The sequence below is a fragment of the Rattus norvegicus genome, chromosome 14 (genome assembly GCF_036323735.1).
Source record: "Rattus norvegicus strain BN/NHsdMcwi chromosome 14, GRCr8, whole genome shotgun sequence".
Classification (NCBI taxonomy): domain Eukaryota; kingdom Metazoa; phylum Chordata; class Mammalia; order Rodentia; family Muridae; genus Rattus; species Rattus norvegicus.
In genome coordinates, this window is record NC_086032.1 from 86,544,521 (window position 1) to 86,562,551 (window position 18,031).

Sequence of the window (18,031 nt, forward strand, 5' to 3'; positions counted from 1 at the left end):
TGAAGGCCTTGGAGAGACACAAGAAAAGCTCTCTAATTGGGAGAGGGTCTCAAGTCTCACACAGATGCCCCTTCCAACGCATCAGAAGTTAGAAATATCCTAAATTGATCAGATATGAATCTGCCAATCTAACCAGTACAGCATTGCAGGGACAGGCACTGTGGGGCATGTAGTTTTCTCTCCTCATTGCACAGTGCCCATGGTGCTGAGGTTATCTGTAGCCCATGCCTTGAATGCATGCAGCCCTGTCTCATAATCAGCTAACCTGGGAAAGCACCACAGGTCAGAAGTCAAAGTATGATTGGTTTTCACTGCATTTGTATAACGTCTTCAGCATCATAAACTGAAACAGAGCAAACCAACAAAAACTCACAAACTTTGAATAGATTGAGTTGGAGGCCGCTGTATTTAGCAGCATTTGCTAGGCCCCCTGCCCTTGTACTTCTGTTTTCATCAAGCATTCACACAGGGAAATGTGCATGTGGACTCTGAGTATTAAGACATGGGCACAGAGAAATGCCAGCCATGGGGACACAGAGTATGAAGCATAGGGAGATGCTCTGGGCCAGAGGGTGGGGGATCCAGAGAAACTCAAAGAAGTAGGGTGGGTGAAAAGAAGAGTAAAGTTATAAATCTTTATATATACACTGTGTGTGTGTGTGTGTGTGTGTGTGTGTGTGTGTGTGTGTGTGTACAGGGGGTGAGGCAGAGAGAGACAGAGATCTTATAAAGGAAATAAGACAATATTAGGAAAAACTTCATGCCAACAAATTTAAAATTTTAGGAGTTGAAAATAGAAAAATCATTTTCTTTCCTTTCCTCCATTCCTTCCTAGTGATGATGATGATGGTGGTGGTGGTGATGGTGGTGAAGTCTTACACTGCAGCTTATGCTAAACTTGAACTCATGGTAAACTTCCTACCTCAGATCTTCTCACTGATGGTTAGGAAATTCTTTTAGGTGGCTTGAAAGGATGAAAAAACACAGACTGCTGCCATTTTACATCACGTGCTGGGGCTGAGGGGGTATAATCAGTGGGGCGCTTGAAGGCTGAGGATTGGAGGGCTCTGCATCATGGCCTTGAAAAGATGATTGAAGCCTCAGGTACAGGACCACGGGGAGAATGAAGGACACACTAGAAAAGCAACAAAAGAAGTCAATATTTCAAGGAGTTATAGCATGGACAAGAGAGTGGGAGGTATGAAATATTTCTAGTGCGGGTTCTAGAGGTACTGGGAGTACTGAGGGCACTATGGATACTGTGAATACTGTAGGTCCTGAAGGTACTGTGGGTGCTTTGTGGGTTCTACTGTAGGGGGTCTGATCCTGTTTCCTAGACACTGATAGAATGTGATTGGATGTTGCGACTCTAAAAGTTCTAGCACATAAAATGTGCATATTCACATTCTGTTTCTGATGTTATTAAAATTCTACTGAATTGTGTGATGAAATTAGTCCTTCCAGAAAGCAGTGATGGAGCATGGAGTCAAGCCCTAAGGTGCTTCTCTCTGAGGTCAGTTCTTACATCTGGTTCACTGACCGAAGACTATGTTGATAGTAAGCCTAGGTCTCAGTCCAACCCATTGGCATCTCTATGCTGGTGTGAGGCTGCCACATGCATTTTATCTATCTCAAGAAACCCAAGATGGCAGGTCAGGCAGCAGCTATAGTCATGCACTAAGGAATGTCTCTGAATGGGCAGGAGACATTTTCTGAGAACCTTATTCACACAACCATTAGGACACTTGAATGGTCTAGCATTTGAGATCTTCAGGCGTTTCTGGCTTAGCAGAGATATTTCCATTCATAAGTTCTTCCACTGCCTCATTATTTCTTAAATAAATGTTTGTGGAAAGACATTGTTAGCAGAAACAGAGTTTAGCAATTACTTCTATTCTGATTCTCCCAAATTTTGTAATATTCTAGTCTGGGCTTCTCTGAATATTTTCATTGTTGATCACCACTAATTATCAGCAATTCATAATTCTATATGGACTAACTTTCATGTGGTCCAGGGCAGACATGGGAGGAGCTTTGGGTTCTTGAAGTTGAAAAGCATCGAATTGACTTGCTGCGTTCTATCCATTCATTGTCATGTCCTTCATGAAGCCAACCATGGGGCAGGCAACATGATTTTTTTTTGTGGATTCAAAGATGCTGTGGACATCTTTAATACTGTTTAGGACTCTGTAGCCTTGGGCTGGAGAGATGGCTCAGCAGTTAAGAGCACTGACTTTCTTCCAGAGGTCTTGAGTTCAATTCCCAGCAACCTCATGGTGGCTCACAACCATCTGTAATGAGATCTGATGCCATCTTCTGGTGTTTCAGCGATAGCTTATTCATATACATAAAATAAATAAATGTATGTATACTCATACACATTAAAAATATATTTTTAAAAAATCAGAGGACTCTGTAGCCTCCTGGGGAAGACTGCCAAAGACACTGATCATAGCAGCAGTGCTAGGGTAAGGATATTAGAGGCAATGTAAAGCAAACAGAATCCTGCTAAGCAGTCCTCACTGCCAACAGGACATTCTGTCTGTTATTTTCCTTAGATTGTCTTTCCATGTATCCATGGGGAATTGGTTATAGGCCATTTCTACATATACTCAAGTCCAAGAGCAACCAGGTTCCTTTAGAAAATGGTTTGAGTTTGTATAAAACCTACATTTATCTTCCCAAATACTTTAAACCATCTCTAAAATACCTGTACAGCCATCATGAGGACTCTCTGCTGAGAGTCAAGCTGGATTGGCCGCAAAATGACAGTGGTAGCAACAGCTAGAAGCATAGTGTGAACCTGAGTTTTTCTTTTGTCACATACAATCTGCTCTTGGTTCAATCAGTGGATACAGAACCTAAGGATGTTTGAGTATAGTTATTTTTTTCTTGATATTACAATTCCAAGACTCAGAGATACAGAATGACTTGTCCATTCTGTTCCAGACTTGATTAGTGACATTGAAGCAAGTCACTAGATACCACGGGGAATGAGAATGTTACATCTCAGTGAGCAGAGCATGCAGGACCCTAAGCTGGGAATTGGGCCAGGATTTCAGAGGCTAAGAGAATGGCTCGGACTCGGGAATTCCTAGAAGATTTGTAGGAGTCAGGACAAGGAATGTAATTGCAGCCATTGAGAGTCAGGAAGGAAGTGGAGAGGCATGGCCGAGAGGAAACCATTAAGTAGCATTTAGAGTGGTGGAGTGCCCAGTAACAAGGCAGGGAGGATGGGGAGACTGAATTCAGGAGAACAGATCTTTATAATGAAGCTGGGGAGTAGAAGACATAGCACTCAGACATCTGATTTCAATGAACATTCTAGATTCCCTTCCACAGTGACATGATTGCTAAGGGTGAGGCTTGGGTATAGAGGGCAGTGTGGCTTATAGGTCACTTGAAAAGACAACTGGCTTTGAGGGCAGATAACAGGATGGCATGCCAGGAAGGAACATTGGACTAAGGAAGAGTGGGGTTGGTAACACCCTGAGCCCTCCAGGGAGCGTGATGTGGAGGGTGAGTGACCCAATCCTGTAGTCTGCAGTGGCCTTTTCTCTTTTCTCCCTCTTACCATATGACTCTCTTCTGGATATAGGGTTGTTTTCAGTTCTGAATGTGCTGCTCTCAGTCCAAGATATTGCCTTTCGTACGTGCATTCTTACCTTTGTCTCTCCAATCCCTCAATCAAGATCCTGAATCTGCCCTCATGGCTGCTGTCAGACAGCCATAGATGTTAATTTTTTTCTGTTGTTTATTTTCAAAGGTGTTTTTTCTTCCTGCTTGAAATGTGACAACCATTTCTCAGCTCCATGGGTGCAGGACACAGCTTTCATTTCAACCCATGCCAAATGTCAATTTTATAGGACTCCTGGTAATCTGAGAGTGATCGTGTTGCGAGAAACGCCTGTAGACACACCCTCCCTATAAACCTGATATTCCTTTGGGAATTGTTGACTGGGAGAATTCCATCTCTAGTCTAACCTGCAGGGTCATCAAGAAGTCACATCTATCGGTCTGCCTGTGAGAATGTATGGACACTTGAAGGTCACCTTCCTGGCGCAGGTTGCCCTTTATTCATTAGCTTTGGAGCCTATGCAGTTCACAAAGTAAAAGTGACAGTCAGAATTGAGTGAACATTGAACCTACCAACGTCACAGTGGAGAAAATGGGAGCTGCCACCTAAGCCAGGTGACTATGCTCATTGTCAACAGCCACATAGTGTGTTGATGCCACATGCCTCTATGAAAGGATGAGGAGGACTTGCCTTCCCTGTGGTTCTCCTTTATGTTGTAATTTAAGTGAGAAATGTGCCCTAACAGACTCATGTATTTGGGCACTTGGTCACCAGTCGGTGGCTCTGTTTGCAGGGAGGTGGAGCCTTGCTGGATTAAATGTGTCATTGGTGGGTCTATGGGCCTTGAGGGCTATAACCCCACTCTACTTCCTGTTGTCCCTCTCTGTTTTCTGTGTGTGGAATGCTCATACACATCAGCACACATACAATGCACATGCCTGCATACACCCATGCACAAAGAATATCTATTATGTTCTTTCTAGGTTTCAGCACTGATTTGGGGTCTATTTAGACACATCACTGAACAGGGTGCACTAAAAGGAAATCAAGAAAGAACATACTAGCCAAATCTGAATCTCACACCTTTCTACAAGATACCCAACCATGACTCTTCTAACCATGCCTGATGCCATGGAAGACAAAGAAAGAATGAAGACCTGTTGCACACTGGAGGAGAATGTTATAACTGAGTCCAACCTGAGCCCTGTGTTCCTAACAGGGCAACTCTAAAAGCCATGCCAGTCTCAGCTTTCTGTTTTAAACCATCTGTATTGGCAGTATAGTTCTCTGGTCCAACTGCCTTCAAATACCCTGGATTGTTCATCCCAAGGGTATTCGCCAATGTACTTCCTCTCAAACATCTAAAACTCAAAGACCATATACATGTACCACAACCACTACTTGTATGGACTGGAATTCTCCTATTGAGTAAAAACCAGTAGGGGAAGAATTTGTTTTGAGGGACTGACTTGTTTGCTTATGGGGGCTGAGAGTCTGACATTTACCATGCAGGACAGCAAACTTAGACACTCAGGATAGATTCTGTCTTACAGGCTGGAAGCAGGATTACTTTTCTCTCTGAGAAACCATGGTTTTTGTTCTGAAGGTGCATTTATGACCCAAGTATTTGAGAAGACCCACTCACATTGTGAAGTATCATTTACCCAGAGTCCACTAATGTAAATTTTAATCACATCTAATATACATACATTTGACCAAAAATCTGGGTATTACATTCCAGTCAATCTGACAGGTAGCCTTTTGCATTCTGGAAAAGTGATTGTGGCTATGGGGGGAGGACTATACTGTCTAGGGAAATCTGGTCCATTTCAATGACGCTCAAAATTGTTTTTGAGGGCAAAACTGAATTATTGTGCACAATATGAATGAAGGCAACTGGTCTCCATTTAATGTCACTGAAATGTATCAGTGGTTTTCTAGATTTGCCCTTACTTCAATAGAAATATATCAAGGAGATTCTGAACATGGGTGGATAGTATCACTCCCAGATTGATTTCAAATATCCATCTCATTGTAATCTGTCACTGTTTTTTCAGTATATCAACTTTTCCCCAGTTATTTGATTAAAAAACTCCAGGAAGATTTAGGATTTTTGGTTCTCTAAAATTAAATAGCATTTGTTACAGAAATTCCAGTTTGTGAAAGAGATCAATGATCCATGTAGTAATTAGTGATTTGATCTTTAGTCAAAGAGCATCAAAACAGAAGAGCTAGGTACTGGGGTGTTTCCTGTAAGTCTGTGGGTTAATAGTTCTAAAAGTACTCTAGATGATTAATATGGGACTGCGTGCAGAGTTGAGGCTTATTAACAGGAGATCAGTTAGTGAGATTAGTAGAGTCATCTAGAAGCCAATTTAGATATTTTTAGGAGAATGATTAAATGTGTCAAATGATATTTGATCACTGTGTTCAGTTAAATAGCATTGTTAATGGCCTGCAAATGAATAATTCTGTCATGCTAAGCATTGAAGCTTAACTTTCATATTAGTATATAAGGAGAAAAGCCTCTCCCATGGTAGGGGCAGAATGCTTTGCAAGTTCCTTAATAGGAGCAGAAAGACCCGGGAGATGCTTGGTATGGAAAATCCAGTTCTGTGTGTGCATGTGTGTGCTTTCAGATGGGCATGATAACATGTTTTTATGTTGATGAGAACCTCACAGGGAAAAGTGTTAATAGAAGAGAAAACTGCAGTAGAAGAGAGGAGAGACTTGCAGGCACATGTTCTCAACAGGGCAGACAATGGTAATGCCCAGGTTGAGGAGCATGGGAGGGAGGGCAGAGTGCATGGCTGGACAGCTGCAGATGTGGAAGTTCACTGGGTGTACTCAGCTCCCTGTCTGCCATTCTTGGTGAAACTGGGAGTTGGACATCAGTGCAGAGCAAGGCAGATTAGAAGTATGACCCAGGAGACTTGAAAAGTAAATGAAACTTGGGACTGTTCTGTGAGGACTAGCTGGCATCACCATCACCCTGATGCTAGGAGAGCACTATTCAAATTCTGAAGGGAACAAAATCCTCCTGTGCTCCTGGAGCTTCTCTGACTCAACACTTTAAGTCCTGGGTCAGTGGTATGTGATCCCCATTTCAAAGTTCTTCTTGCCATTACCTTTGAGACTTTTCTTGAAACCCGACAAGAAGTAATACCTCAGTTATGCCTGGGAGGGAGACAGGAGGCTCTCAGGAGCACTTTCTCCAAAGTACCCCCATTTATATCCATCCAATAAGCTGTCCTTGGAAAGTGTTAAATTTTTCAGTTATGCATTTAAATTTATTTTTACAAAATATGTTATCTTAAAAATACTTATACCAAAATTATCTTTAGAATTTGACATATATTTACAATGTGGGATGTTTTGACACATGTATATATTTAATAATCAAATTTTAGCATATCCATTACATCATACATTTTCAAAGTTTCCTTTGTATTGAGAAGAGTCAACATTTTCTTTTCTAGCCACTTGGAAATATTCACTCTCATATTACTTATTGCAGCTATCTGACATTGACTAGAAAACAGAGAGATATCCCAGGAACCTAGCTGCAGCTTTGGTCAGCCTTCCCTAGCAGTTTCTCCAGCCCTTTGTAACCACCCTCTGCCTCATATATTGCCAAGTCTAGCTTTTTGAACTGTACCTGGGAGCGCTACCATGTGGCCGTGCATCTTGCTGTGTTTGTCTTATTTCACTTGGTGCCCCCTAAGATCCTCCACTTACCACAGATGATAAAATGATCCCACATTTTTAATAATGGAACAGCGTTCTGTCACGTATGTGTTTCCTTTTTCCACATTCATAGACTGGCGGATTCAGAATTAGGTTGATTCTATAGCCTGGCTCTTGAGAACAGTGCTGCAGTGAACATGGGAGTTCTATATCTGTATGACAAATTATCAAAGACATGCAAATGAAAGTCACAAAGACTCATATTCAAATTGGGATGCATGCTATATAAAAAAAAGAAGATAAAAGAAGAGCTGTCTCATCCTTGGCTGGTTGGAATAAAAGTACAGTAATCCTGAAGGAGGAGGTATGAAAATTCATCAAAAAGCATACTAATGGCTGAGAAGATACCTAAGTGAGTAAAGCACTTGTACATAAGCAAGAGGTCTGAATCTCCAAAGCCATAAAAACCAACCAACCAACCAAACAACCAACCAACCAACCAACTAACCAAACAACCAACCAAACAAACAAACAACCAACCAATCAACCAACCAACCAACCAACTAACCAAACATCCAAACAACCAACCAACCAATCAACCAACCAACCAACCAACCAACCAACCAACCAACTAACCAAACAACCAACCAAACAAACAACCAACCAATCAACCAACCAACCAACCAACCAACTAACCAACCAACCAACTAACCAAACAACCAAACAACCAACCAACTAATCAACCAACCAACCAACCAACCAACCAATCAACCAACCAACCAATCAACCAACCAACCAACCAACCAACCAACCAACCAACCAGTCAACCAACCAACCAACCAATTAAACAAACAAACAACCAACCAACAAACAAACAGAGTATAATAGCATGCTTCTATAACCCTAGTGTTCCTATGGTAAAATTGGATGTTTAGGCAGGAGAATCTAGGAAGTTTGACAGCCAGCTAGCCTGGTGCACATGGCAGCTAACAAGAAAGAGACCCTCCCATCTCAAAAGTGGGGATGTGAGAACTTACAAAGTTTTTACTGATCTCCATGCACTTGCAATGACACTCCTGTGTCTGCACTCACACAAACACACTATACACAGTACACATGTTCATCAAGAAAAAATTTAAATGTTACTACTAGCGTGTACTGAAATGAACGCAAAAAAGCATGCCAAATAATTTTGACTCCTCTTGAAATGCACAACATCAGCAGGACTTTGTGTTTAGAATCCTGCTACAGACATGGCACCCGTAGCATCTATTTAAGTCACCAGCTGTGTGGAGCCATCTATTAATTGTGTGTTACACCCTTGCTTTGAACTATCTTGCCTCGCTTGCTTGAAATTTTGATGATAGTTAAGATGCTTAAAAAAATTAAATGATTATTTAGATGACTCAAGAATAGAGTATTGTTCTAATAACTAGGTTCAACCCTGTTCAGTAAGAAGGATTTAACCAGAATTTTCATGGTTCCCCCAAACCCTTGCATATTACTTAAATCATATGAGAGACCTAAGAGAAAGTCAGCCACTGGCAATTTTAGTGAATCACATGAGAATGTACCACTGGATAAGCCTTTAAATCCAATCAAGATCCCTACAAAACAAAACAAAATAGCCATGAAGTTTAAGACTAAAGTCCTTTCTGTCAATGACAGGTCAAAATCTATAAGCCAATCACGATTTCTTAGATCATTTTGCAAATCTCCTATTTTGGTTCTCACTCTTTCTCTCTCTTTTTAAGAAGGGTGGAGAAAATACGGAACATGACTCAGGGTTGAGCAAATTAGTGTTACACAATTTCTGTTTATCAGCCTGAAGATCTTGTATCGTGGAGGGTGTACTCAATTATTCAAACCATTATGAAAGAGCATCTCCAAACTGTTGCCAGGTAGCTGCTCAAAGAAAACACCTTTTATTTGTCTAAGTTAACTCTTCTTTTCTGTGGAACTAAGATTATATACACTGGAGTTTTATCTTGTTTTTTTGTTAGGGAGGGGAACCTTCTGACAAGGAATAGAGGACGAAGCACTGTGTCCACCTGACTGGTTATTGACATCATTTACATCATCGGCAGCAAAGACTTCGAAGGTACTACAGCCAAGAAGAGCTTACCACCCAATCTAAACTATGTCATTGTCTCCCCAAAATGAGAATTAAACTGCGTGAATTGCTTGTACATTGTAATGTTATGGTTGTCTCTCTCAGAGTGAGTTGTCTGAGGAGTTGGAGAAAGAAGAGGAGAATGATGCTTGGGGAAGCATGGGTGTCATTCTAAGTCAAGAGTCAGAATTCATCTTCATGTATCAGAATTCATTTTCATGTATGAAAATAATAATGATAATAATAATAGTAATAGTAATGGTAGCAGCAGCAGAAGCAGCAGCAGTAATAGTGATTTCTCAGTGTTTGTGGAGTTAGAACTTGTACAACTTCTTGCCTATTCCCTTGTATTTTCTCCTATGCTCTGAAAATAAGAACACATCCCTATTCAAAGTGGCCTAATCTTCATTGTCAACTGGATTGAATTCATCATACTAGACAGTGGGCATGTCTATAGGGCACATTTTGATTGCCAATTGATATAGGAGGGCTCGGGTCACTGAGGCTACACCACCCTTCCAGGCTACTAGTTTTGCCTACATGATGGACTGTAACCTGAAAGCCAAATTAACCTTTTCATTCTCACGTTGTTTTGCTAAGCATTTTTATAACAATGGCATAGAAACATATTAAGGTAATTTCTATGATTTATTTTTCTGTAGCAATAGGGATAATGACACTTTTCTCACTCCAGTTGAAATATTGATCTTTTAAGTTTTACCTTAATTTGTAGACACAGACATGGCATTATGATGATTTAACTTGGAATATTATGCAAGATCGTTTATCTTTTCACTGTTAAAGACATTCACTCTTTCCCTAAGGAAATACACAAAAACCTTAAGACAGATGATTAACCACAGGTTTATAGAATACTTCTTCTCTTCCTGCTACTCTTTACCTCAGTGTCAGTAGGATTCTAACATACTGAACTGGACTATGTACTGAAGACAGCTGGACAGCTGCAGACCTTAGATTTTTAAAGAGTACATCTAAAAAGAAATTCCAGAACAACAAGAGAAAAAGGCGAGTACACTAGAGAAACTAAAACCTCTGATCCTCAGAGGGATGGCAAATACTAAATTCAGCCTATCTCCCAGACAGGCAGACCTACATCTCCAGCTGGTATACTGTTCTTATTTTGTAATACCTGCTGTTTTCACCAACAATAAAATGATAAGATAGATTAAAAGGCAACAGAAAACAATACTTGAAGAGAAAAATAAGCATAAGGTTTTATGATATCAGACAAGGAATTGATAATACCTATGACTACATTGAGTTTCTAGAAGAGGACAGGTAATATGGGACAGTTATTGGGTTCACTTTGTAAGTTCTTAGCCTTGTTAATGAAAGAATTTCTTTTTTTTTCTTTTTTTCAGGGCTGGGGATCGAACCCAGGACCTTGAGCTTCCTAGGCAAGCGCTCTACCACTGAGCCAAATCCCCAACCCCATGAAAGAATTTCTAAACAGACATGGGACTTAGCTAATGGACAGCATATTATTAGAGTTTGAGGGGGAAATATAACAAAGCAGGTAGGTAAGCTGTAAATCTTAGCAGCCAGTGCAAAGAGAGGTGAAGAAGAGGAAAGACTTGTTTTTTGCCTTTTGAGGTCAGATTGAAAAGGAGAAAGAAAGGAGGAAAAGATGTGCCTTCTGGGTTAGTTAGAATTCATAAAGGCAGGCAGATTTAGCAGTGAAGTTCTTCAAGCACTGCATAAACAATGAGACTTTGGGGGAGGTATAAGTACATTATTTCTTTACAAGGATATTTATACCTCCCACATCTTTAGCATGTTTCTAGGGGAAACAATTTTCCTGAAAGGTAATGTACTGGAGAAATGATTGTCAGGCAATCTGGATTAACTGTTAAGTGAGGAGACGATGGGGAACCAGAATGTCCCATCTTTATCCAGTGCAAAAAATAGAATTCAGAGTTCATTATTTTGGCTAGCAACAAGATAATTTCTCTTAATGGCCTACAACATAGCCTGAAGGACCCATCTTTCACATGATATCTTAAATTGTAATAAAGTGCAATTGTGACACTTCCCTTTGAAATGATACCAGGAAAACAGGAAGTAGGATTCAAAATAAACTATGAAGGAATGGTGCATTCTTAATTGCCTCCAAACCCACCAATCCTTGTCTAGCTATTCAACAACAAAAAATGAATGATGTAAACAAGAACTGATCAAAAGAAGATGCTTAAAATAAAAAAAAATTCCAAACTAACAGGTCCCAAAATAAAGCTGGAGTGGGAATTATAATATCAAATAAAACAAACTTCCAATTATAATTAAGCAAAAGAGATGAGAAAGGATATTTCATATGCATCAAAGGAAGAATCCAAGATTATGTATCAATTATGAATATCTATGCCCCAAATGCAAGGGCATTAACATTTGTAGAAGAAACAGTGCTAAAACTTAAGTCACACATTGAACCCCAAACATTAATAGTGTGAGATATGGACACGTCACTTTCACCAATGGATAGGTCATCAAGACAGAAACTAGAGAATAATGGAACTAATAGATGTTATGACTCAAGTGGACCAAACAGATACCTATGGAACATTTTACCCAAACACAAAAGAATACATCCTTTCCTCAGCACCTCAGCAAATCTTCTCTAAAATGGACCATACATGCAGTCACAAAGCAAGCTTCAATAGATACAAGAAGAACAGAATAATCTCTTGCATCTTGCCAGACAACCATAGATTAAAACTGGACTTCAACAGCAACAAAAACTGCAGAAAGCCTAAAACTCATAGAAACAGAAAAACTCTCTACTTGGTGACCCCGAGGGGCAAGGAAAAAATAAAGGAAGAAATTAAAGACTGTCTAGAATTCAGTGAAAACTAATGTACAACATACCCAAGTGAACTGGACACAATAAAAGCAGTGCTAAGAGGAAAGGTGATAGCATCAAGTACCTTCATAAGTAAAAATTAGTGAGATTGCATACTAAAGACTTAACAAGACACCGGAAAAACAGAACCAAAAGAAGCAGACACACCGAAGAGGAGTAGAGGAAGGAAATAATCAAATTCAAGGCTGAATTCAATAAATTATGAAGAATCAATGAAACAAAGAATTGTTTCTTTGAGAAAATCAACAAGACAGACAAACCCTTAGCCACACTAACTAAAAGTATATCCCAGTTAACAAAATCAGAATTGAAAAGGGGACGTAGTAACAGACACCGAGGAAATCCACAGAATCATTAGGTTAAACAGTAAAAGCCTGTACTGCACAAAATTATAAATCCAAATGAAATGGATGATTTTCTTGATAAATGCTAATTACCAAAGATAAATCAGGATCAAGTAGACAATCTGAATAAACCTGTAATCCCTAAGGGAATAGAAGCAGTCATTAAAAGTCTCCCAGTGCAAAAAAAACAAATGACAAAAAAACCTCAAACAAACAAACAAAAAAAAACAAATAAAAAAACCCAAAAAGCTTAGAGTCAGATGGTTTTAGTGCCAAATTCTAGCAGACCTTTATAGAACAGCTAATACCAATACTCCTCGAATTAATTCACAAAATGGAAACAGAAGAAAGACTGCCAAATTCATTTTCTTAAATGAATTAAGCTAAACTACACCAGACTCAACAAAGAAAAAGAATTTCAAACTAATCTCTTATGAACATTGCCACAAAAATACTCAAAAAATACAAACTAAATCTACAAACACATAAAAATATGAATCTTCCATGATCGAGTAGACTTTATATCAGAGATGTGAGGATAGTTCAACATAGAAAAATCCATCAATGTAATCCATCACATAAACAAACTGGAAAATTAAAACCACATGATCATTTCACTAGGTATTGAACAAGCCTTTGACAAAATCTAATACCCCTTCACTATAAAAGTCTTGGAGAAATCAGAGATACAAGACACATACCTAAACACAATAAAAGCAATATACTGAAAGCCCATGGCCAAAAATCAAATTAAATGAAGAGAAACTCAGAGCAATTCCACTAAAATCAAGGACAAGGCTGTACACTCTTTCCATATTATCCAATATAATATTTAAAGTTTTAGCTAGAAGAGTAGGACAACTAAAGAAGATCAATGGGAATATGTATTGGAAAGGAAAAAGTCAAAGTATCACTAGTCACAGATGTTATGATAGTATACAAGTGAACCCCAAAATTCTATGGAGAAGAACTACAGCTGATAAACACCCTTCAGCAAAGGGCTGGATTAACAAAATTAACTCAAGAAAATTAGTAGCCCTCCTTTATATAAATGATAAATAGGCTGAGAAAGAAATAAGAAACAACACCCTTCACAATAGCCAAAAATATTATAAAATATTTTGGTGTAAGTCTAACTAACCAAGTGAAAGACTCGCATTAGAAGAAATTCAAATCTTTGAAGAAAGATAATGAAGAAGATATCCAAAGATCAAAAGATCTTCCATGCTCATGGATCAGTAGGATTGACATAGTTAATAGAGATGGCCATCCTACCCAAAACAACCTACAGATTCAACAAAATTCTGACACAAAGTTTTATAGACCTTGAAAGCAAAATACTCAACTTCATAAGCAAGAAAAACTCTCTAGGATAGCATTTTTATTGTATGATTCTGTCCAAAAGAAAAAATAAAAGAATTGAAGGTATCACCATCCCTGATTTCAAGCTGCACTAGAGAGCAATAGTAATAAAAACTGAATGCTACTCTTCTTTAAAAAAGACAGGTCAATCAGTGGAATGGAATCAAATAACCAGAATAAATCAACACACTCATGGACATTTAATTTTTGACAAAGAGGCCAAAAGCATACAATGGGGGAAAGGGAGCACTTTCAACAAATAGTGATGGTCTAACTGGATATCTGCATACCGAGGAATGAAAATAGATCCGTATTCATTAACCTATGCAAATTCAAGTCCAAGTAGATCAAAGCAAAAAACAGATAGACTAAATCTGATAGAGGAGAAAGTGGGGAATACCCTTGAATGTATTGGCATAGGAAGCAACTTCCTGAACAGAACACCAATAGCTGAGGCACTAAGATCAGCAATTCCATAAATGGACCTCACAAAACTGTAAGGTAAAGGATGCTGGCAATAGGACAAAACAGCAGCTTACAGATTGGGGAAAGGTCTTCACTAAGCCTACATCTGACAGAGGGCTGACATCCAAAGTATATAAAGAACTCAATGAATTAAGCATAAAACCCAATAACCTAATTAAAACTGAGGTGCAGTCTAAACAGAATTCTCAACAACAGAGTATCTAATGGCCAAGAAGCACTTACAGAAATGTTCAACATCCTTAGTCATCAGGGAAATGCAAATCAAAACAACTCTGAGATTCTATCTTACACCCTTCAGAATGGCTAAGATCAAAAAATCAAGTGACAGTTCATGCTGTCAAGTATGTGAAGTTAGGGGAAAACTCCATTTCTGGTGGGAATGCAACCTCGTACAACCACTTTAGAAGTAAATTTGGTGGTTTCTCAGAAAATTGGGATTGGATCTACCTCAAGACCCAGCTATACCACTCCTGGGCATATACCCAAAAGACGCTCCATCATAACACAAGGACACTTGCTCAACTGTATTCAAAGCACCTTTATTGGTAATAGACAGAAACTGGAAACAACCTAGATGTCACTCAACTGAAGAATGAATAAACAAAATGTGGTACATATCACAATGGAGTATTATTCAGCCATTAGAAAATGATATCATGAAATTTCCAGGAAACTGGATAGAACTAGAAAATATCCTAAGTGAGGTAAGCCAGAACTAGAAAGACAAACATGGTTTATACTCTTATAAGTGAATATTAGTCATAAAATACAGGATAATCATGCTGCAAGCCAAAGATCCCAAGAAGCTAATTAACAAGGAGGGCCCATTGAGAAGGGGATGGATTAGACATTAGGGGGTGTATGGAAGTAGGGGGCTGGGTGAGGGAGGGGTGTGATGGAAACAGGAGGATTGAGGTAGGGGGAGGACAGAGGGTCAGAATACTAGAAGAGACAACTGGATTGGGGGGCAGGTCATGGTTATAGTGAGCATACAGCTATAGTGAGCACACAGACAAGCGGGAAGTCGATGACAATGGAAACTCCCAGGAATTTATGAGGCTGACCCTAGCTAAGACTCCTAACAATGGAGATATGAAGCCTGAACTGCCCATCTCTTATAACCGGGAAAGACATCCAATGGAGGAATTGGGACCCCAATCCAGCCACAAAACTTGCCTACAAGATATGTAGGGGTATGCCTACAAGATGAAGCAGAATTTGATGGAAGGACCAACCAATGACTGGCCTAGCTTGAGACCGATGCCATGAGTTCTTTGATACTATGAATAATATCCAAAATACACAAAGAACTTACGAAGTTAGACTCCAGAGAGACAAATAACCCTATTGAAAATGGGGTACAGAGCTAAACAAAGAATTCTCAGCTGAGGAATATCAAATGGCTGAGAAGCACCTAAAGAAATGTTCAACATCTTTAGTCATAAGGGAAATGCAAATCAAAACAACCCTGAGATTTCACCTCACACCAGTCAGAATGGCTAAGATCAAAAACTCAGGTGACAGCAGATGCTGGCGAGGATTCGGAGAAAGAGGAACACTCCTCTATTGTTGGCGGGATTGCAGACTGGTACAACCATTCTGGAAATCAGTCTGGAGGTTCCTCAGGAAATTGGACACTGAACTACCTGAGGACCCAGCTATACTTCTCTTGGGCATATACCCAAAAGATACTCCAACATACAACAAAGACACATGCTCCACTATGTTCATAGCAGTCTTATTTATAATAGCCAGAACCTGGAAAGATCCTAGATGCCTTTCAACAGAGGAATGGATACAGAAAATATGGTACATCTACACAATGGAGTACTACTCAGCTATCAAAAACAATGACTTCATTAAATTCATAGGCAAATAGATTGAACTAGAAAATATCATCCTGAGTGAGGTAACCCAATCACAGAAAAACGCACATGGTATGCACTCATTGATAAGTGGATATTAGCTCAAATGCTTGAATTACCCAAGATGCACAGACCACATGAAACTCAAGAAGGATAACCAAACTGTGGATACTTCACTCCTTCTTATAAAGGGAAACAAAAATACACATAGGAGGGGATAGGAAGTCAAAGTTTAGAACAGAGAGTAAAGGAACGGCCATTCAGAGCCTGCCCCACATGTGACCCATTCATATACAGCCACCAAAACTACATAAGATGGATAAAGCTAAGAAGTGCAGGCTGACAGGAACCAGATGTAGATCTCTCCTGAGAGACACAGCCCGAATATGTCAAATACATAGGCGAATGCCAGCAGCAAACCACTGAACTGAGAAAGAGACCCCAGTTGAAAGAAACAGAGAAAGGACTGAAAGAGCTGAAGGGACTTGAGACCCCATAAGAACAACAATGCCAAGCAACCAGAGCTTCCAGGGACTAAGCCACTACCCAAAGACTATACATGGACTGACCCTGGGCTCCAACCTCATAGGTAGCAGTGAATAGCCTTGTAGGGGCACCAGTGGAAGGGGAAGTCCTTGGTCCTGCCAAGGCTGGATCCCCAGTGTATGAGATTGTTGGGGGGGTAGTAATGGGGCGTGGATGGGGAGGGGAAAATCCATACAAAAGAGGAGGGGGAGGGTAAGGGGGTTGATGGCCTGGAAACTGGGAAAGGGAATAACATTTCAAATGTAAATAAGAAATAGCCAATTTAATAAAAATGGAAGAAAAAAAAGACTGGTTGGTGTCCATGGAACCCCTCCCCTTTTCCTCAGAAATGGGGAAGATGGGTGGACGTTGGGGAGGGGAGAGAGGGACTGGGCAGAGAGGAGGGAGAGACGCTGTAATTAGGATATAAAGTAAATAATAACTTTATCAAGTTGGGCCTGTCATTGGCTGGCCATTCCTTAGGTCTTTGCTCCATCTTTATCCCTTATCTTCTTGTAGGCAGGATAAATTTTGGGCTGAAGTTTTTGTGGGTGGGTTGGTGTCCTTATCTCTCTACTGGGCAGTCCTGCCTGGGTACAGGAGGTGGTCAGGCTCCGTATCCACCACTGCTAAGAGTCTCAGCTAGTGTCACCTTCATAGACTTTCTGGAGCCTCCCCCATTGAGGTCCTAGGTATAAACCCCCTATTTCCATTCACTCTCCTGCCTCTTTCTCCCTCGGTGTCCCCACACCTGATTCCCCCACTGACCTTGATCTTCCTTATCCCCTCTCACAGCCAGTACCCTCTGTCCACCTCCCTATGATTATTTTATGTCCCCTTCTGTGTGAGATTCAAGCATCTTCCCTTGGTGCCTCCTTGTTCTTTAGCTTGTTTGGATCTGTAGCTTGTAATTTGAGTAACCTGTACTTTATGGCCAACATCTACTTATAAGTAAGTAGATGCTATACATTGTCCTTTTGTTTATGGGTTGCCTCACTCAGGATGGTATTTTCTAGTTCCATCCATTTGCCCACACATTTCATGATGTTTTTGGTTTTTTGATAGCTGAGTAGTATTCCATTGTATAAATGAACCACATTTTCTTTATCCATTCAAATTGAGACACATTCCAGGGGCAAGAACCAGTCCCTGAAACTATTAAAGCTTGCAGACAGGAGCATAACTGTCATTTGA